Source organism: Lycorma delicatula, chromosome 6 (assembly GCF_047948215.1).
Source record: "Lycorma delicatula isolate Av1 chromosome 6, ASM4794821v1, whole genome shotgun sequence".
In the NCBI taxonomy this organism is placed as follows: Eukaryota; Metazoa; Arthropoda; class Insecta; order Hemiptera; family Fulgoridae; genus Lycorma; species Lycorma delicatula.
This window is the reverse complement of record NC_134460.1, coordinates 158,541,129-158,563,950: the sequence shown is the minus strand read 5'-3', so window position 1 is coordinate 158,563,950 and position 22,822 is coordinate 158,541,129. Positions and strand designations below refer to the sequence as shown.

Below are 22,822 nucleotides of genomic sequence, written 5' to 3'. Positions count from 1 at the left end.
AGCGCCCCCTGGCGTCTTGTAACCATAAAAAATGTCCAAGAACCTATTCTGAAGTGATACCTATGTTAGGTAATGCAAAAATCACATCAAAATTGGCCCAGCTGTTATAGAGAAACACTACTGCAGCGTTCTCTGGTGGCCTATAATGATAAAACATGTCTAAGAACTTGCTGTGAAGTGATATCTATGTAATACAAAAATCACATCAAAATCGGTCCAGTAGTTTTTGAGGAAAATGGACACATACACACAAAAGCTCTTACATCAAACACATACGCTGCCTCTGTTCTGTCATGGGTAATAAAAAAATACCATTGATGTAAGTTCCGGCATTCTTAATATGAATCCAAACATGACTAGGTCAGATGCTATATCCATCAAGCTAATAATAATGAATAAACGATTCGAGATTAAGGAAAACTAAAACTGTTAACGAAAAAAAGTTTGAAGAAACGATGAGAAGAACAATCTACCCTTGGAGAAACTGTATTATGAGACAAATAACTCCATTCAGAGAAAATGTAAGATTTCTCTAGTCATTGGGCATTAATCTAACCCACAATTTCTTGGAAGATCATGATATTTTTGTGCAAATTGCACCGGCATATTAGCGATCGATAATTTTGGGATTAACAGATCCAGTAAAACCTGCATTTCCTTCAAAACTTAAACAACAATATAAGAACTGGTTCGGGGTTCCTTAAGAACATCACTTTTATCCAGAATTTTGTATTATTGCCGTAACTTAGAATGTTCAAAGAGCTGTGATGATAAATTTAGCGGTTTAATTATAAAAATTATGTGTTTATAATTGATAATTTTATTAGTTGAATGTTTTATTAACAGTTAAGTGTGGTATTAGTCTTGTTATCCTCTTACATACTCTTCCATGAAGATTATTTCATTTATAAATAATAAGTTCATAACATCTTATGTTAAAGTTTTCATCTTCTGCATCCATTCGTGAGATTATATTGCAACTCGGAATCTTTAAACCCAGTAACAATTTGGCGCTTTACATGCTTAACAGTTTGGCACAGTTTATACTTTACTATCATTTTAAAAGCAAATTATGTTACGATAATTAAAAGATAACTTTTAAATTACATGCTTAAACAGACTCGGTCGCTTGTTGCTTCTTGATGTATTCAGAATGAAACCCAAGAAAGTGACAACTATAAGAATACAGGGAATGTAAACCTGTATTAGGAAGTGTCCTGTGTGCCTTTAGAGATTGAAATTTACTTGTAACAGAGAAAACAGTCCTACAGTATAAAAACAGGCAAAATAAATTTTTATTTATAAAACAGAATAGAATTCTAAAACTAAGGAACGGTTTTTTATGCATTTTTTTTATCATTAACTGTCTCTGATATTTCAAACGCTTAATTATTGTTTTATTATCATTATTCATTGATAAATGAAATAATACATCAATGACATATATGTAATAATTACTATATGTAATAATAATCATTACTAAAAGAGACACCGCGACTCATAATCACTGAGAATGAGTGCTTAGCTAACATTACTATCAAAGAAAACAACTGACTATTGCTACTCATTAATAATGAATTATACATGAAACTTCTGCTAGATAAAATAAATTATGAAGAATTTCAGTGATTATTAATCTATTCAAAACTTGAATAGGTAGCCAACCAAGTGCATGACATTGAATCAGTTACGTTTCAGTTCTTGAACATCTCATGCAAGAAGGTCCTTTTTCTTTTTCTGTTTAGCCTCTGGAACCGCCGTTAAGGTATTACTTCAGACGATGCATGAGAATGATATCTATGAATGTAAATGAAGTCTAGTCTTGTACAGTCTCATAGTTTTCAAATAAACGTATTTCAAATGTAGTCTGCTTTTCTGAAATTAATAAAACTTTTTGATAAATAAATTTCCATCGTGGAAACGTGTAGTATTTCTTTTTTTTAACTAGTTGTCATATGTAAATTAGTTCTTTTTCTTGACCGATTCTTTCTCAAGAACACATTGTTGTTTTGTTAATAATGTAATCTTAAAAGAGTGAACTTAAACTTATAATGTAATATAAATTAATGTGAACATTCAGACAGTCATTCTAAAATATCTACTCTTAGGTTAGGTACTAATATAAACTGTAAACTAATAATATGAAAATAAACATTATCTAATAGTACTGAATATGGCAAAATGTTGTACATTGAAACTGTATCGATTTTGAAGAATTGAATAAATATTTTGTTGTTCTTCTGTGGTAACATAAGAACGGTTTTTGTTCTTTTATTTAACATGTAATTCTTATTCGAGTTCACTGTATTCTTATTCTTATTCGAGTATCCATTGTAGATACTCAAATCTACAAGAGAAGCATTACGTAATTGTGTTCATTATGCATTATATGTTTTGGTTTCTCAAGCGATTTGCTTATTAGGAAGTTTTGCCAGCTTTACAATAACTTGACTATATAAGAAATTCGTCCAATATATTTGTGGTTTATTACTCTTAATAGCGACTTAAATAAGAACTCATCTAGGCATGAATAAAGTGTTTTGACATCTTTATGAGTTCTACTCTGCAAGAAGTCAATCTTCTAAAGTGATGACTTTAATTACCACCCCTATTTACTTAAGGAATCCAATTTTTCAAGCGATGACTTAAGTAGCAAACTATCATTAAGAAATTTACTTAAGGAATCCAATTCATACAACCAATTTACTTGTTAAGAAGTCGGCCAGCTTTACCACAACTTGCCTAAACAAGAAATCCATCCAGTATATTTGCAGTTTATTGCGCCTATTAGCCACTTCCTTATACAGTAAATCCTGTAATACATGTTCTTGTGTAAGAATTATTCGCTGAACCTTTAACAAATAAAATAAAAGAATAAAAGCAGGATTGAAAGTAACGGGGTTGTTTTTTTTTAGGCACACTTAAAAATATTTTGATATCAAATGGGTATTTGATCTTATTGGAGGATTTAGAAAAGCCATTGCAAATAATATCTTCAAAAATATCCTTGCACTGCATCGGTTAACGACATGAAATCTAGCTAGTGAGACAACTTCAAGTTAAAATACAACAAAATATTGTAATTCATAATATTAGCAAAATGATCAAAGTTTCAATGTATCCAGTTTTATTTTTCAGATATCAATTTTTAATGTTTTTTTACCAATATGTTAGACATTATTACTAAATTGTAATTATTTTGTTACGACCTGGCATAACCAGAAAATAGTAATAGTAAGTAACTTAACACGAGTTTCAAGTCATTGCTGAAACCAACAAAACCACTTATAGAACATGTATCAAATACCAGGATTAGTTTAGAAGGCTGATTTCTTCACTGAACAGAATGTACTCTGCATATTATCAAGCCCACCAAGACATAAGTGATAATCAACCCTACAAATCACACTTTTATTCTGTTTACCATGGTGGTATATTTTCTAATAATAAGAAATAGTAATAATACAAACAGTTTATTTAGGATTACTGACACTTCCTTCTCTTCTTTGAAGTGTAAGATTGCGTTGTGGACTTCCCATCAAGTCAAACTCTGATAGTGTCATTCCTGGTTCAAAACTTACACTTGCTCCAGACTGTCATTGATATAAAAGTTGATGACTTATGACTTGGGTATGCATCTATAGATAAGTACATCTTTGTTACATGATTTCAGTTAAAAAAAAAATTGTATAATTATACTAATGTAGAATGAAAAGTATCTTAGATATTAACTAACTACCTTCTCACCGCTAAATTCTCATACATTTTTCTAGCCAAAAGTGGTTGCCGATCAGTAAAACAAAAACTTTATAAATCTTCCTAAAACAATAAAAAAATTTGAATTCTTTAAAATTAGTAAAACTTGTACTTTCAGGAACTATTCATGGAATTCAAATAAATATCCACCTTCAAGCGTTCAGAAGACGACTTTAATATTTGCCCAAATATTACGATCGATCGGCATTAAGTTTCAAGTAATAATTTTTTTAATGAACATATCGTTCGTTGCTGTCGTAAGTTACTAACTGCACTTTTTCACTAAGCAAGGTACGTGAAGTTAAGACTCAAATGAATTTTTAAAATAAATTCTTATTAAAATGAATGTTACAGTACTTTTTATAATAAAAACATAAATAATTTTGTATACTATATTGAATTATAGCAGTTACAGTTTTAAAATAATTTTTTTTTATATGTTTGCGCTTAGGTCTTTTTGAATATTAATGGTTTCTCTACTTTATTTCGTGATCACTGAAATTAAAATGCAAATTACAATATCAGAATAGAAAAATATTAACTAACAAACTCCTGCTCATATTAGGACTAGTGTTCATATTTTTGGAAAATTTGTTTAATGTAATTTAACCGATCGATACATCAACAAACTGCTGCTAATAATTCTAAACAGTAATGTTAGTTCATTAAAACACCTGGGAAATTAATACAGAAATAAACAGCCAATAATAATGTATAACAATAATTAATCTAATACAACTAAGAATTACTGTGAATTTAATAAAACAAAAGATAAAAATCTTGCTTTTTTAAAAAAAAGATTAAGTTTTTAAGTTCCAATAACTTTCTTCTGACATATGTGGTTCTGGTAGAATATTATTGCTGTACTTGTTTGCTACAGTTGGTAAATTAAAATACAGACTGACTTCTCTGAGACTCAACTGCTGTATGCATGGAGTTATGTTCTCTATGACTGTGGCTGGATTCAAGAAACTTGTGCCCTGTAACTTCAGTATCTGTATTTGCTCTATCTTTATGGTTTTCTTTTGCTTTATTACAGTCGGCTTTCCTCTTCTGGTGACTATAATACTCCTGTTTCAGTTCACCTTTCTTAACTTCATCTTTCATTTCTTTATATTTTTTGTATAGTGCACATTTGATCCTTGGGTTTAAAAAAAGATAAATTATATTTTTTGCAAAAGTATGTGCGTATGTATTTTTGGAAAAATTATTCTTCAGCTGGCTGTGAAGTATCAGAAATGGAAATTTGTAAAACTTAAACTAACTTGAATTAAAAAAACTGAATATGTGTATCATGTTTAAGCAAAATTTGTGTCATGCTTCTAAACAAGAAATAAACATTTCGGTTGGAGTAGTTTTATGTTTGATTATAGAAACATTTACAGTTTCTTTTTTCATAAGCAGTTTCTTTCTTGAACAGAAACATCTCTGTTTGAGTACTTTGACAGTAAAACAAATTTTTGTAGTATTTTTTAAAATACTTCAAAAGGTGTAATTGTCCAAAAGTACAACTACGGTTTGGAAACCAAAACATCAAAGAGGTGGAAAAAAATCATCTTAGTCTGAAGTTTGTCCTGTAGGATCTAGAAAAAAATGAAATTTTTTGTAAGTATTTTGAGAATCTGTAATATGACGTAATTTGAGAATGGGCGAAAAGAAACTGTAGGAGGCATTGGTCAGTAATTCAAGGGTACTTCACATGCTCATGTATTAACTTATGTGTGAATTTTTGGTGAGATGTGCTGTAAATTTTTTTCTCAATTCTCCTATCTCTTGTAAAAAAATATACTTTGATTTTGCAAAACCGTACTTAACTTTTAATTCTGCTGTTTTAAAACAAAAAAAAACTTTTACTAATGCACCTAATGTTTTATTTCTGTTTCAGGAAGCTTACCAACAGTGAAAAATGCTCCGAGTAATGCAGTAACAGTACAGGAAAATACTTTGTAAGAGATAAGCCAGAATAATGAGAAAATTACAGAGTATTTCTGAAATAATTTTTCCCTCTAGACAGCACTTTTAGAGGACAAAATTTACAAGGAAGGTAACTAATATTTACAAACTGGTAACTGAAGATTTTTTGTTTGATAAATATGTTGAGATAATCAGCATTTTAAATTATTTTTACTCAAATTATTTTCAGTAATCAAAATAATTTTATGGTATTAACCGTGTTAAGTGGACAGAGGATCTAAAAGAAATATCTGATGTGGACACCATATGACTTCCTTCTACACCTATTAAATTACATTTTTTTTTTTTATATTTACAATTATTTTTTATATAATTTTTTTTTTTTATTGTATTTTAACAAAAATAAAAATCCTAATATTTTCCATGTAATATTTACATCTCATCAGTTATCTAAAATTAATTATAGTAATATAAGTTTCATACACTTCATAATTTATCCATCAATTTTAATAATATAATATAATCATGAATTTTAGCAAAATCATAGCAAAGAACTTAATCAGTGATGTAATTTTTTGTCTATAATGTTTGAAATAATTATTTTTGGAGTAAATGCAATAACTGTTATTTTCTATATATATATATATAAAGAAAACTAGGATAAACATGATAAGGTTTTATTGGAAAATAAACATTTTTAGGTTTGAAATAAAAAACTTTGTTAATTTACCAATAAACAAATAAATTCTAGTTAAATTAGAGAATTTAATGTAGAGAATTTAATTGTGGGAAAATTGATGTAAATAATGTGTATTGAAATTAAACAAAAATTTTAGAAGTTCAAATATAAGAAGTTTTTAATTTAAAAAAAAAGTTTAATTAGGTTTTTCATAAAACCTAAGTGAGATAGAGGTCTGGGACCAATTTTATTCGATTTAGGAAGTACCAAATTTACCCCTCAATTTATACGCCAAGAATTCTATTACAGTTTAATTTCACAGAGGGAGTAGAAAGCAGGGCTAAATGTTTCACGAACCGAAACTTGCTAAGGAATTGTTTTCTGACTTATGTTTTATATGAACAATGTTTTTCTTATTTTTGGCTATAGAATTTCTCCTGAGAGATTATCACACAATTTGGAATCACTCTGTATAAATCCTCTTTTAAAAATCAACAACAGACTGATTTTTCAAAAGAAATTTAATATACAGTAAAAGCTAGCTGTGAGGTAATTCTTTTATAACTTACTCCTGAAATAAAATCCCGCAGTCGTTCGTTCTTTACAGTTCTAAGATTTTTTAACACTTTTAATATGTATTTGCGAGTTCACAACGGTTCTGTAATCGCTAAATTAATACGCTAGATCACCCTTTTTGTCCCAAAAATAGTCCAACCTTCTTTACTGAATTTTCTTCTTTGAACTTCTTTGGTCTAGGCGATAGTTTTTCTGGACATACGAATAACAAATTTAGCTTTCTTCTCCGGTAACAAAGGGGTCAAATAATCCATCACCATCATTTATTAATGTCACAAAATTTGTGCACTGTGCTACAATCGTTTTTCCTTGTACTTGTCGATTAACATCTTCGGCATCCAACAGGCACACAATTTTTTCAATCAAAACTTCAAAGATCCGAAAAAAATTTCAAGATAAAAAGATCTAAATCAAAAATCTTGAAACATCGAAGACAACTTTGATGGGGGAAAAGCGCCGGTTTTCATGGCGCTTGATTTTTGACAAATTCTTCAATCAAATCATCTGTTATCACCGCGACAGCTCAGTTTTTCATCGTGAACGTTCGTTCATCCTTCTCGAAATAAACGGAACCACTGTTTTACTTTTCCGTCACTTATAATATCTGGCCCTTAAACATCACAGATTTGCTTGTACACTTTTGGCGCAAAATTATCTTTTGCCATTAAGAATCAGGAATTTTAACGATCATTATAAACGGATTAATATAAACAACTAACATCAAAATGACTAGCTATTGCTGCTATCAGCTGAATATCGATCAAATTAACTAAGTACGCAAGCGCCATCTATTTACATCACCTGTACAGGAGGCAAATTCAAAACAGACCTTACTTTGAAAATACGCCTTTTATATATAGATGCATTTTATTCAAAGGGATATGCTGTCGATGTTAAATCTCAATTTGTTATCGAGATCTAGTTTACGTTTCTACAGGCGGCTTAAAAAAATTTGATGTTCCCTGTATAAAGTTAGCGTATCATTTAAATAACATTAAGGCCTAAGTATTTGGATTTTCTTTGAGATCGTTTTATAATAAACGCTTATGTTTCAATAAATTACTAAAATCAATATTTACTTAAATAATTCCCCTCTAGTGATCTGACTACAGCGATCATTTGGGGTTTGTAATTATATAATAATTGCTTTGAAGCAAAGGCTATTGTCATTCTCCTCTTACCAAAGTCCAAGTGAGCACATATACCTCTGGTTTAGAAATCTTGATGGATACTGTTGTGGCTACGACGTAGGAGACATTATAAGCTAAGAAACTCTTATATGGTACTAAAGCCGAGTTTCTATAATTTTTTATAGAGGTTTATTTTTTCCGATTGCTGTTTAAATGTGTAACATAATAACGATCTAATATTCACTTATAGATTGATAGATTAATGGTATTTCATGAAAGATTGAATGCGCTAGTCAAGTTTTGTAATCGTTAAAATAAAACTAAATAAAAATAGTGCAAAATAAAACACTTATGTAGAAAAAAATAATGTAAATTTTACAACATGACTAATGAAGTTCATCGATTTGATGCACAAAAGGATAGGATGTATATTCCCTAATCCTATTTTAGCTGACAAATAAAGCCATTAACAATTTTAAGCACGACTGAAAGCTGGAAATGGTAAAGAAAAAAAAAACAGATATATTATCAAATTATTTAATCACTGGTTTTCCTGAGATAAAGAAAAATGGAAGTACCTAGAAGATTCATGAAGAAATGGAAACAAATTCTCTGATAATCAGTTGTATGATTCTCTCATAAACAGTTGTAAATCACAACTGCTTTACCAAACAGTTTTCACCACAATTTTACAATTTCTAGTTCTCCATACAAAAAAAAAAAAATAACTAAAAATGCACGTATATTAAATTAGTTTTAAAAATAACCACACATTTAAAAAAAAATTGTTTTTTTGTGAAAAATAATTGAGTTTTGTACTTATACCCGAGTAATTTTTTTTCATCTTTTATTTTGTATTTATAACTTTCATCAACACAGTAAAACTATTAAATGCGAGTGTAAAAATAATGTGTCTTTATGGTTCTACTGTACAAAAAATACTTAATTTTTAATATCAATTAGAAGATATTACTGTCTTATGAGATAGGTACTGACATAGTCACAGCAGATTTCTTACTTGCACATATCTTGAATCGTATATAAGCTGATTCCAAAATCACCAATTTGGGATTATTTTAAACCAGATTACAATTTTTGTTTTAATTCCCACAATTAAATATGAAAATATTGTTTACGCCATTGCGTAAAGTATTGGCGTGAACTCTCTTATAAGTTGAATTAAAGCAGCTTTAATTTTTACTCTCTTATAAGTTGAATTAAAGCAGCTTTAATTCAACTTATAAGAGAGTGTCTCATTATACTTTTTTTGTTTTTTTTAAAAATAAATTGGTGAACCGTTGTAGATGAAAATTTTAATTATAATTAAGAGGTTTTTCAAACACTGAAATTTATGCATGCATTCCATTCAACATACATATATATATATATATGCTCAGCTGATTTTCATTTATGCCTTCTGTATTGATTATTTTTTAAGATTTAACTATATATTATTTCATGTGTTTACATCTTAGATAGTAATAATAAGAACTTTTAATTATAAAAAAAAAAGAAAAACATTTTGAAATTGTTGTATTGTTTTTTTTTCACATTCATAATTACACATGTTCATCTTTTCTCATTTTATTTAATTTTATATGTATATGACACGATTATGTAAAAAACATTTTTGATAAATATCTTTCTCGAGTTTGTGTTGAGCAACCATTGTGTATGTGAACATTTCATTTTGTGTTAAAGAATTGAACACCTGAATGGATTTATGTTTAACTCTGTGAATATTTTTTGTTACGTTTAATACTTATGAATCTTTGTTGTGTGAGCTCTACAAATATTCTTTGTCATATTATAATCCGTATGAATCTTTGTAATATCTTTTGTTATGTTATAATACATATGAATCTTTGTTGCATGTCAAAAATTGTGTTTGTGATTTTTCTTCTGTATAATTTGGAATGTTCCATTAAAATCAAAGGAATTTTTATGTAGACATATATAAAATTCACGATTGGATTGTGAGATTACATTTTGTGCAAGTGTAAGATATTTTATTTTAAGCAAGATATTAATGTTTTTCATTGAACAGTGATCGTCTGTTAAATAATAAGGTATTATTATTATACTCTGTATTATTATTATATACTTTGTGTATGTAAAAAAGATATTAAAGGTAACAAATTTATCTATACTTTAAATTAAGGATTGTTGTATATAAATTTCACACATGTAGATTTTGTGCAGTCTTAACAAAGTATTAAAATGTGATAATGTATTTATGCAGTTTTTATAAATATGGTTATACAATTCTGATTTCATTCTGTCGAAAAATAAAGTCCAATTCTTTTGGCAAAAACGAGCTATGTGTAATTTTATTTTGTAACTTTTCCCAACAAATATATTTAATAATAATTAACCCTGTATAACTTTTTTCATGTTACTTGATAAAGCGGGTAAGTTTTTACCGATAAGCACTACCTTCATGAGATCTAATCGGTGGAATAATTTATCATTTAGTATTAATCATTTCTAATAGTTAAACAAGCAATTAATTATTGTATCAGAACAATAAAGACAATTGTTGTAACAGAAAGAATTACATGATTTATTTGAAAGTATCTTCCTCATTTAACAAATAATAAAATTAGTGAGAGTTATAAATTAATTTTGTTCATATTTTAGCGTAATATAATTTTAATAAATGTAGGTTTCAACTCACCTACTTAATGATGCATAAGATTTGACACTTTTATGTGGCGATGACATAAATACTGCTTCAACTGTTTCTGCATATCCTAAAGATTTTTTTTTAGGTGTGTAACACATTTTCTGATATGATTTTACCTGAAAGTATAATTTATATGTTCTATTTATCTGGGAAATAAAAAACTGGCAATTTTTTTTATCTCATATATAAATGTATACTATAGATTCGGTAATATGAGGAAATTTAAATACAAATAATTTAGTTTTTGAATATTCTGGAATATAGTAAGCAACAAGTTATTAAATTTTATTTTTCGTGACATTTCTATTTATTTAGTTCTGTGTAACTTTGATTTTAACAATCACGCATATTAATCAAATGACTGTTGAATATTACATAATAATAGTACATACATCTATATTCAAACATGAAACAATGTTTATGTTCAGAAAAAGATAACTAGCATTAAGACTGCATGTTTACCATTATGATATGGTTTTTACTGAGTGGCTAGGCTCCTTTTACTATGTTTCCAAATGTTCCTGTCCCATCCCGCATTTTAGTCTTCTTTTACCCTCTATTCTTGATTTTGTCTACCAATTTCAATTGCTTTCTCTCTTTCCGGTTTTCCCTTTCAATTGTTCCCTTAAGAGTTCAGTTTAATCATAATTCTCCTCTGACATGACCGATTTCCTTACCTCCTTGAAACTGGATGTAAGAGTCCTCTATCAACAACAATTCTGCGGTTTAAACGTCTCTTTTTTCTTAATTGTGCTTATTTTATCTTTTATTCTTTCTCCAAACTTGTACTTCAAAAGCTTCAATCTTCTCTCTTTCTAATGTTTCCGTTTCAAACCGAACAGAACACTTCACGCATAACATTTAACCAGACTTCTAGACAAATGATACTACAATATAATATTTAACTTAATTATTACCACGATCTGCTTGAACAAACTTTAATGGTTAATGGCTGCTCATGTACAAGATTTATTGTTGAAAAAATTGACTTGACAGCTTTTAATTCAATAGACAAAATATTCTATAGAACTGACTTAAATTTCTGCATTATTAATAAAAATTATTATAATACTATTATAAGGCTTACCTTTAAAATTATGAGTGAAGAGACTTCATGTTGTCTTCTTCATCGGTCAAATATGTTGTATCATATCATTCTGCTAAACTTACCAAAATGCAAATGATATTCAGCCCTACAGACAACACTATTGATCTATCCACCACAGGAATTAACGCTATATAGAAATCATTATCTCAGAGAAATCAACCGTAATCTGTCATTCTTGCAACTTATGTCACAAGCGCTATAACCACGATAAAGACCGGGTTAGATAGTGTTTAACAACAAATTAACATACCTCTTTCTGTATTGAAACAATATGTTATACACATTACCTCAATTCTGTAAGGGATATAATGAATCGTATATACAATTAAAATGAAGTAGGCTGAATTATAGATACTAAAGTATTATTCCTACAACAGTAAATTCAGTTGTGGATAAGTTTTAACAGGTAAAAAATGTAGTAAATATATTAACACAGAACACACATTTTATGATTAGAACTAAATTTTATTTTTAATTATCTAAAAAAATTGCACAATATAAATTAGATTTCAATTAATTATATTAAAAAAAATTACAGTAGTTAAAACTCCACTTAAAACAACTTATTAACACTCACATCTAATTATGAACTGTGGCCAGCAAAAAAGAGCGGTCTGCTTGTTTCAACAAGTCTCCCAGATCCATAGTAATTTCCAATTGCTGGAACGTAGAGAATTTTTTTAAAATCAAATTTCATTTTTAACAAATTAAAAGCCTAAGCTTAAATATAAAATTATCATTTAGTTATTTTTTTAATACTTTCCCAAGTAAGAATCTAGAGAAGTGAATTTGTCACTCCCAGTATTATTTCAGAGTGGATATGAAATGAATATTTTCTTCCGATTGAAAGTCAATCAACCGGCACTTAGAGAAGATTCAGAAATATCATTAGAACTTCTGACACAAATTTAGAAAGAAGGCTTGAGAAGAAGAGTTGACATAATCACGGTACCATCAACTCAAGAAACAATAAATCCTTGTGAAATTTCTTGAATCCTATTCAGGTACAGAATTTTCAAGTTATTATTAGTTTAAGTATCAGTTACGTAACTTTTTTTTAAAGAAAACATCAATAGACAGTTTGTTTAAAAAAAGTGATTGTTAACTGTGATTATTTGAGATAAAACCAGAAATAGTATAATGAAATTTTAATTATTTACAAAAGCAAGTATAGTATCAAGTTATTAATTAAATTAATCTTTCTGTGGTTTCACCTTTTCTGAAAATAATTAAAACTAATAATTCTGAAGCGGTTAAAAATATTTATTAACATTGTTTATTTATTTTTACTATCTTTCTATCTTAAAGAGAAAAAATATTGAACATTACTGAGCTAAAATATTTTTTTAATCGCAAATAAAAGTACGTTAAATATAAATTCATTATTATAATTATGTGAACACATTTATATTGACTGCTAATGTATAACTCTCAGTAATTTAACATCAATGAGTTCTGCATCGCCCTACACCAGAGATTGAAATGATTCACTTAATGGGATATTTTTTCTCTGTGATGGCTATTCTTGTACGGAGTTTCACTGTGTTTTAATAATCAATCTATATAAATAATAACTGTGTTCCATATAATAAAAACAATGGTACCAGGAAGTAATTAATTAAATAATTATTTATTAATTCATTCTCTTTAATAATTACAGCTATTACCCGATTACTCGTAAATTACTGTCTTTTCTCACAGTTCAATATTTTCCTATCTCTAGGAATATAAACTATATATTGCGTATATAAAGTGTATATTGTATTTGTATATAAACTGTAAATATTCAACATACTGCTGAACTATTTTATGATATTAACCCTTCCACATATTCTGAATGGAAGAGACACTTTTATAGAAAATGAAGGATGAAGTTTAAACAAAGTTTTAATGAATCTGGAATGATAAAATGATAATTTATATTTATACATACCGATAAATGTGTACATGTGTGGAAAGTAAACAGACAAATATAGTTCCCGAAAATACTTGCAGAAGGCCAGAATTTTTAAATGCAATCGGCATCGCTAGTACTCCTGAACCAAGGCTTGATTTGACTACATTTAATAAAGCTTCGATGTCTCTATAAAAATACAGTAATAACTATTAATTAAATATGAAAGTTAATTAAAGAATTAAGATCGAGATATAACCGCATTCATACTTCACAACCTGATGGTTCCAGTGCAAGTGGCATGTCTTATAAATTAGCATCTCAGACGTAAAAGGTGTTTATTTAATAATTAAAACCAAGTTTGATATTATATTTTTATCGATCACCTGTGGTGATCTATAAAAATAATTATGTAAGCTATTTCTATTTAGTTAGAAGTTATCTAACTTCTAACTAAATAGTTAGAAGTACTATTGAATTTGTGAGTTAATGTAGTAACAGTTCATATCAAAGATCGAGTTGTATCAAGCTCATGCAAGAGAACTTCATGGAGGCACACTTGGACAAATGGTTTTTATAGGTTTATTTTGCGCTTTATATGATAAATTAATACTGGTCCTAGTGGAGTTGTATCTCTTTATCCCTACTTTTGTCAATTTTACCAAATAAAAAAGTTTTTTCTTGTCTTTAAATTTAGATAAAAATTGTTATCACATGGCAAACTGAATTTGTTATGTTTATATAATTAAATGTCACAGAAATAAAATAAAAAAAAAAAATAAAAAATTAACCAATTGTACTTGAAATATTGATATATGGATAGATCAATCAGTTTTAATCAATTGATACAAAAATCAAGATATTTTACTTTATCATTCTTTCTCTCTCTCTCTCTCTTCCTCTATTCACCATTTATATTTCTTGCATTTTTCCTTTGATAGTTATGAATAATATATGATTTACAGTCTAAACGCAACTTTATTTTCAAATACATATCATAATGAAATTTGTTTCAGAGAATTAAAGAATTTTGAAAAGTGGTGAAAAATCATTCATTTAGCTAATATCAGAAACAAAAGTAGGTTATATATTATTGCATTGTTTTATTTTATTTTATTTTTTTTTATGTAATAAAACTTCATGGTATTACACTTAAGATTTTATTTATACTTAAGATTATAAAAATTGAGCAGCTTGAACGATCTTTATTATTTTTTTTTGTTGGAATTATTAAATTATAGATAAAGTTTAATAAAATTGTAATATCAGGATAAAATAAATACATTAGAAACCAATATTTTTAAGGTGATCTGACTTGTTCTACGTAAAAGCTCTGATTATCATTCTCTTTAAAGGGTAATTTAAAGAAAATGACATCATTTTTTTCATCATTACCAGTAGTTATTTTACACTTAAAAAAAATAATAAAAAGAAGAAAAAGAATGCCCTGAGGTAGATCTCCATATCTGAGATATACCATCCAGGGCAATAACAGTTGTTATAAGTACAAAACATATAGTTGGCTAGCGGGACTCCAAATCTTTTCCTCGAAAATGTGGTCGTTCTTTTTTAATAATCCTGATCTTATTTTCAACTTCAGATCGATACACAGATTGGATTTTTTGGCTTACCTGTAGATTATGTATAATGAGAATGATTTTGGAAACAGGTTTACATCTTTTGTGCTGGTGATATAGCGACCAGGGTTGAAGCTGTAGTAGGTGTAACAGAGATCCATCCATTTCTCACTGCCCTCTGCGATGGCAAGCTTGTAATAAGGTGTCCATTTGTCGGTCCATAGGGCTCTCTGCTCTCTGCTTTGACATGCTGGTTCCATTGGCATACTGGGTTGGTAGCCCAAATATGGAGATGTACCCTTGTAATATGGGGTGGCTACCCTTGTTACAGAAGGGATCATTTTTATATGTCCACAATTAAACATGACAAAGGGTTTTTGTAAACACACTCATTTAAAATCATCAGTGATCACCCAAATGGAATCGATCTTCAATAGCTGTGAAGGATAAAGTAAAGGCCATTGGGAAATTTAACATTTAAGTACCGTAAAAGTAAGTTTTAAAGGCTATTTTCTTCAAAAGTATAGAATGACAGTAATTGTTGTTATTGCAAATCTAGGTCCACTTGAAACTTGAATTGTCAATATAAAAAATGACTGAAAAATCTGTTGTGTGCTTCGTGTAGACTTTGATAATTATAGTGTAAGAGATAATGACGTAAAAATGTTTGTACGTCAAATGTAAAAAAATGTGTTTTTTGACCCTATATTTGGCATTTTACATGGGATATCTCCCTTATCAACTAAGGGAGATACAGTTCTGGGAGTTATTTTTTCAATTTTCCAGCCCAAACACCATAAACAATCGAATTTGCCCCTTAATTGACCTTCCCATAATTTCAGAAAGCCTTAATTTACCCGGAGGAACTGAAACTCTGGCAAAATCTTTCACCCTGTATAACTCGCTAACGAAGCGTTTTCGGACCTCTGTTTATATGAACTTCTTTCTTATTTTTAGCCTCTAGAATGAGTTGTCAACGTATTGCCTTAACCTCCTGAATCATCCTGTATAATCAAGTACCTTTTTTATTTTATAGTTTTTAAATTTACTGAGTCTGATTAATTAAAATCAATTTTTAAAAGTTTTTAGCGGGGAAGTTTTTATATAATTATTTTTTTGGTATATAGTGTTATATACATAATTTTATGTAAATAGTTTAGGATATTGGTACTATTATTATATTACTCGGTACCATTGTTATTTTTCCATAAATACCTCAGTCTTAATAGTTTTAGATCGTACAGTAAGGTGCATGTATTTCTTTCAGTTACTGTTTCTTATTAACAAATTTCCCATTTACAAAATAATCAAGAAATAAATAATTAATTACGACACCCTAACAAATAACAAATATATATTTACATATTTTTTTGGGTTTAACCCAGGATACATTTCTGAAATTGCTTAAAAGTCTTAACAGTTTACTGAAACATTAAACTTTATTTATTTTTCACTAGACATGACTTTTTTCAGAAATGGTTTGTTTGTTTTAATTAAATCATAAAATTAACAAGAAAGTCCTGAATTAATTTTAATATGTAGCAGATGTTTAACAGTAGATACTGAAAGTCTACCCCTTTCTGCAGACCAAATGTTCCCTGTAATTGAAAAAAACTCTCTCAACTGGGGCAGTTGTCTGAGGCAAAAACATCACAAACTCAACCATTTTAGAAATATTGCAACATGAAATATCAGTCTTTTTGAACACCTTAAGAATTGCTTTCCACTTCTCTTCAATAGTATCTGGTACTTTCTCAGACTTGAACCGCACCACAACCTACCCTTTGGTCAACAATATTTATGGGATCTTTTATAATTTCATTAACAACTTGTGCACTCTCTTCTAAATCAGACCAGAAAATTTCAGTTTGTAATTTATCCACAGAAACTTACTGACTTCATCAAAACTGATTCTCCACAACTCTTAAGTATTGGATACTGGAATTATAAAAATTATCTACACTTGGGACGAATTTTTGTTCCTGAACATCATTATTTTCTTTTAGAATGCGTAGCAATTCTTTGGCAGAAGATTGTATAAATTTGTGGGTTTTTCTTTCCTGAAGTTGAGAAATTAATTCAGAATATACCTGAAATGCTTCTGTTGCTGTGATAGAATTAGCTTCTGATTTCAGAACTACATTTTTAAATAATGTAGAATACTGTATTAAAAATTTCAGAAACAGTTCACTTTCTAGATTTTCAAAAAATCAAATATTAATTTGGGTATTAGTCACACGATAAGAAGTATGATTTTAGGCCATCAAAAATGGAAAGAATTCTTAATATTGCAGATAAGAAACTAAGAAAACTTGTGCTCTTATGAGATAATACTTTTTGCAATCTGTTTCCATAAATTCACAGAACTCTTTAAGTTTTGTTACTCTTACTGTATATATGTGAAAATATTTATAAATTTTTAAACAATAACTTCTATGTTAAGGAGTAAAGAATCACATGCTATTTATACTGAATTGTATACGATGTGGGCTGAACAACCAATTTCTAAAATAGGTCTATCCAAATCGCTTTGAACTTTTATGAACACATTTTCATTCCCCTTTCTCTTCACACCACAAATATTAGTGTTATCAGCAATTTTCTTCAAGTTTGAATTTTTTCACAAACTGCAAAAGATACAGAGTCAAAATTTGAGCAATTTCACCTGACACTTCATCGACATATAAAAGTTTAACTTGAATTCCCTTCTCTGGACTGAAATATCTTACAACATTCGGAACAAGTTTTGCTTCACTTCACAGTAAACACTGACTGCGGTATGTTAGCAATTTCCTCTTTGATTATTTCTTGAAATTTCTCCGGTTCTATGTTTTCACAGTTCCTAATCCTATTTGCCGCATTATTTGCCACCCGGTGTATCTGGAAATCCGTTAATCTAGAGATAATATTATCCTGCCTTACCCGCCTTGGACAATCTCTGATGTTAACCAATACGGCCTTGTGATCACTACAGTTTCTTCGGTAAGGACAGCAAACTCGACGGTATCTGCTCTAAACCTACTATCCACAATTACCAGGTCTATTGTTGATTGGTGACCTCTTGCGCTGTATGTAGGAGCCCCATCATTTATTCAGCACGCACCCATAACCTCCAACAAGTCCTCGAGAATTCTACCTCTAGCATTTGTAGAATTGGCACCCGCTACAGTAGTTTTACAATTAAAATCTCCAAGCACTACCACTCTTTTCCGCGATCTGGTCATGATCTGCTGTAGGTTAAATATCTGGTTTTGAAAAAACTCTATAGTGCAATTGGGGCTGATGTATGTACCTACAATAATCGTGTCACTTAATTCAATAGCTATTATTCCGTCTTCTCTGCTGTACAAGTTATAATCCACTCTATCGAGTATTCTTCTGATGGCCACAGCCCCATTCCTGTCGGGTATCCATTGACTTCTGGCAGCCGAATACACATTAGGCTCCGTAGATACCAGAAAGTCGACATTGTATCTTGTGGCTATTTCCAGCGTCAGGTCTCCTGATAGTAGGCTTCTATTATTATTACTTAATAATATTTTAATCATTATGTTTATTGCAGCTCATACTCCCGGTTCTGTGTTCTGTACTTCTGCAATCGAGACACTTCATTGCTTGCCTACAGTCTTTGATGAAATGCCCCGTATTACCACAGTTGAAACATAAGTTGGTGCGGTCAGAGCCCCTGTATTCTCTTCTACCGTGCCCCATGCTCCAGCACCGGTAACATTTTTCGTTTTCGATGCAGATATATGCCCTACAGCAAACCCAGCCTACTCTCAGTCTTGCTGTTATTAACTTTGTTGCGCTGCGTTGAGTAGTAATTACTGTAGCATTTTTGGTACTACCGTATGCGTCTCTCATAGATGTTATTTGAAATCTCTCACTCGTTCCTAGGACCTTCTCAATTGCCTCTTTTAGCTCACCTTCCGTAGTATCTCCAAGCATGTCCTTAATGTGTACAACTGTTCTACGGTCTATATCGACCTGAAGATCCCCTGCTCTATCCTTCAGCATTGCAGAAAACTCCCCTGCCTTCTGTACTCCACTTACCCTAACTTCTAGCTGTTCATCTCTACCCTTTCTAATAGAAAGAATTTCTCCAGCCTCCTCTACTTTAACTTTCTCTTTCATAGTTTTTAATAGATCAGTGTATGTTTTCCCTTGTGCTTGTACAACAATGGTTTTACTCTCGGCGACCGGTGGGGTTCCTCGCCTTACAGACGCCGATCTGGATCTTGGTCTCGCATTGTCACTTGGATTGGGGAGGACCATCCTTGGTAAGGTCTTCCCCTTCATTAAAATATATATTACTATTTTCCTAATCAAAATGCCCGGAGAGCCATTTGGTATCACGAAAACTGAAGACTCAGAGTTACCCACTACTCTTCTTAGTGCCTTAAGTACGTGTGATGCCATTTCCTTATCCCCGCAACTGGAGTCATAGATGACTGTGTATCTTGTACCATTAGTTGTGACCTTACTGTCTTCGAGTATCGTTGATTCCTGAAGAAACATTGCACCAGGCGTTGCTCCTGCATATAGGCTGTTTGGTCTTATGCCATTCAAGTCTACAAAGTGACAACTACCCTCTCCAGGTTTTGCTGCGTTAACCTGAGTGATCCTGTTCATCACCCACCTTGACCATCTGGAAGGCAGTCTCTCTATCAATTGCTCGTCTGATAGATCAACATCCAAAATGTCCGACATCTCGCTGTTATAATGACCTTCAGTCTTAGTGGTCTGATTACTTGTCTCCGCTTTCTCTTCACACAGTCTTTGTAAGTCTTCATATATTTCTTTAACTTCCCTTTCATGGGCTTTGATTGCAGTTTGACTCCCCTTGCCAGTCATGTGTCTCAGTTGTGTGATTGCATTGCCTAATTTGTAGGTAATTTCCTTAAGAGTAGGAGGGGTTTCTTCCTCCTCCAAAGAACCCGCTCTAGGTCTTTTGGCTACTCTGCCCTCGGTTTCCCTCCATTTATTCTTTACCTGGGTGCTCACCATAGTATCCATACCTTCAGTGTCCACTGTGCCACTCTCTCTCCTTCCAGTTGCTCCCTTCGAGGGTCCAGCCCCTTGTGAGGCTGTATCCTCAGATGGGAGGGAGCTACGACTTCGCATGTCTCGAAATTGTACTTAGGGGACAATTCCGCATCCGTTGACACCCCCCAAAAAAAAAAAAAAAAAAATATATATATATATATATATATATATATATATAAATGAGAGCTTGATAAAATAAGCTACAGCAGTCTATCTTATCAAGAGATAACAACAACCGAAATTAATTAAATTAATTCCAATATCAAAAGTTTATCACTTGAAGAATAATAAACAATATTATCAGTCGATGCCAGTTACAATTGTCTATGCCATCCACTACAGATAAGCTACACCCGAATTGAAAACAACTCAAGGTACACCACTACTAACTCACACTAACCACTGCGACCAGCAGTCAACTATGAACCTTATTGCCAATAACAATAAGGCTACTCAGACAAAAAATTCAATAAAATGGTCAGTCCGCAACCAAAAATCACCAAATTATATTAAAACACTTCCGAAAATTTTCCACCGTCGATTCCCAATTCCAAAAATCAGATATAAAACCGTTGATCCGAAAAAAAACAGTATAAGACAGAGCGCACAACAATACGTCCTACCGCAACACAAGCTTCCACTCGACTGTCTACTTGTAGACAGTCTACTGTCTACTTGTAGACAAGTAGTTCTACTTGTCTGGCAATTTAATAATGGTAACTGTCATATCCAAGACAAATGAAGACATTTACATCTATAAATAACGCTCAGTCTTTGCCTTCCCTGAAGGCATCGGACGTCTTGATAGGTTTACCATTAGCCCTCAGAAACTTCCTAACCGAGATTGCGTAAGCACAAAGACCACGACTACTCTATTACTAAACCAATATGGTGTAACTTGGCAGACACAAATTGAAATTCAATGCATGCCGCCATTGTTGTTCGCAACAACAAATAGACCAAAACATTATCAATTGGTGTTCAATAATTAAACTTAAACTTAAATATCAGAGAACCTCTGGTCTGATACGCTCGGGAGCTGAGTATAATCTCTAATCTCTCACGTCAGCTTTAACTTAGAGCCCCGCTAACACTGACTTCCAAGTTGATCGCAACAACGAATTCTCTAATTTGCCCTGAATAAATGCACACCAATTCAGAATTTAACTACTCACACTAGAATCGCCCTCAGGAGCGTGATAACCACACCACCGAACACTACCCCCATTGATAATTTAGACTAATCTATCCAGGGCCCGATGCCAAATGCGCCTACCTTCGGCCAGTCAACTGCCCAGACGGCTCCCTAGCCACCCGGGGTACTACTCTAAAATAAACCCGCTCAGCAATTAATGTAGAATATGAGGCGAAGGAAACTAGCCACTTGAACCTCACAGAAGTAATGACAGCGGTGTAATCCAGGGGAAAGAAACTCTCCACCAGGTCCCCTATTACAGCACATCCATACTTCAGTCGAAGACCAAAGCCAATGTATTATAAATTTAAGTTGATCCGTCATCCAATGCAGAAAGCGTCTCTGCGAACAGGAACGAAAGCCCATAATAATTCATGACAACTGCGCCAAAGAATCGATTTGGCCATCGCATCAAACCTTTTTTTCCTGTTTAGCCTCCAGTAATTACCTTTCAGATAATACTTCAGAGGATGATATGTATGAATGTAAATGATGTGTAGTCTTGTACATCTCAGTTCGACCATTCCTGAGATGTGAGGTTAATTGAAACCCAACCACTAAAGAAAACCGATATCCACAATCTACAATTCTAATCTATATAAAAGTAACTGCATTTACTAGCATTTGAACCTTAGAACTCTCAACTTCAAAACTAGCTGATTTGCGATGATAAGTTTTTAAGGCTACTTTTTCTATCTAACATGCAGAACAACCATATCATATTATTTTAAAGAGAATCATATGTATGCAGGTGAGTGAAGTGTCCTCTTCTATAGTCACAGGTCAACCATTCCTGAGATATGTACTAAGTGAAACCCAACCACCGATAAAGATATCCACGATCTAGTATTCAAATCTGCATGAAAGAAAATGCGTTTACTAACGTTTTAAATTTAGATCTTGCGACGTTGAAAACAGCTGATTTGCGATGACTATTTCACACCTACATTGTTAAGAGACTGATATGTATGAAGGTAAGTTAAGTGTAATCTTACGTAGTCACAGTTCAACAATTCCAGACATGTGAGGTAAGCAAAAAACAACCACTTAAGAACACCGATATCCACAATCTAGTATTCAAATTTGTTTAAAAGTAGCTGTTAAACAAATTGGTAGCTGCCTTTACTAGCATTTGAACCTTAGAAATCTCGATTTCGAAAGCAGCGGATTTGCAATGACAAGTTCACCGCTATGTTGTTAAGGTTCACTTGTTCTATCTAACCTGCAAATGCTCCATATTCTATTACTTTAAACAGAATGA

The 22,822-nt window shown here is 31.1% G+C and overlaps 1 long non-coding RNA gene across 2 annotated transcripts in view; it reads left to right on the top strand.

Moving 5' to 3' along the window:
• Window positions 1-6,240, top strand: part of LOC142326421 (uncharacterized) — a 32,686-nt gene extending 26,446 nt beyond the window's left edge. The window contains exons 3-4 of one of the 2 annotated variants that reach the window (XR_012756779.1): window positions 3,875-4,047; window positions 5,642-6,240. This is a non-coding gene — a long non-coding RNA (uncharacterized LOC142326421). The remainder of the gene's footprint in view (window positions 1-3,874; window positions 4,048-5,641) is intronic. The other variant, XR_012756780.1, reaches the window with a different exon arrangement.
• The last annotated feature ends 16,582 nt before the right edge of the window (window positions 6,241-22,822 follow it).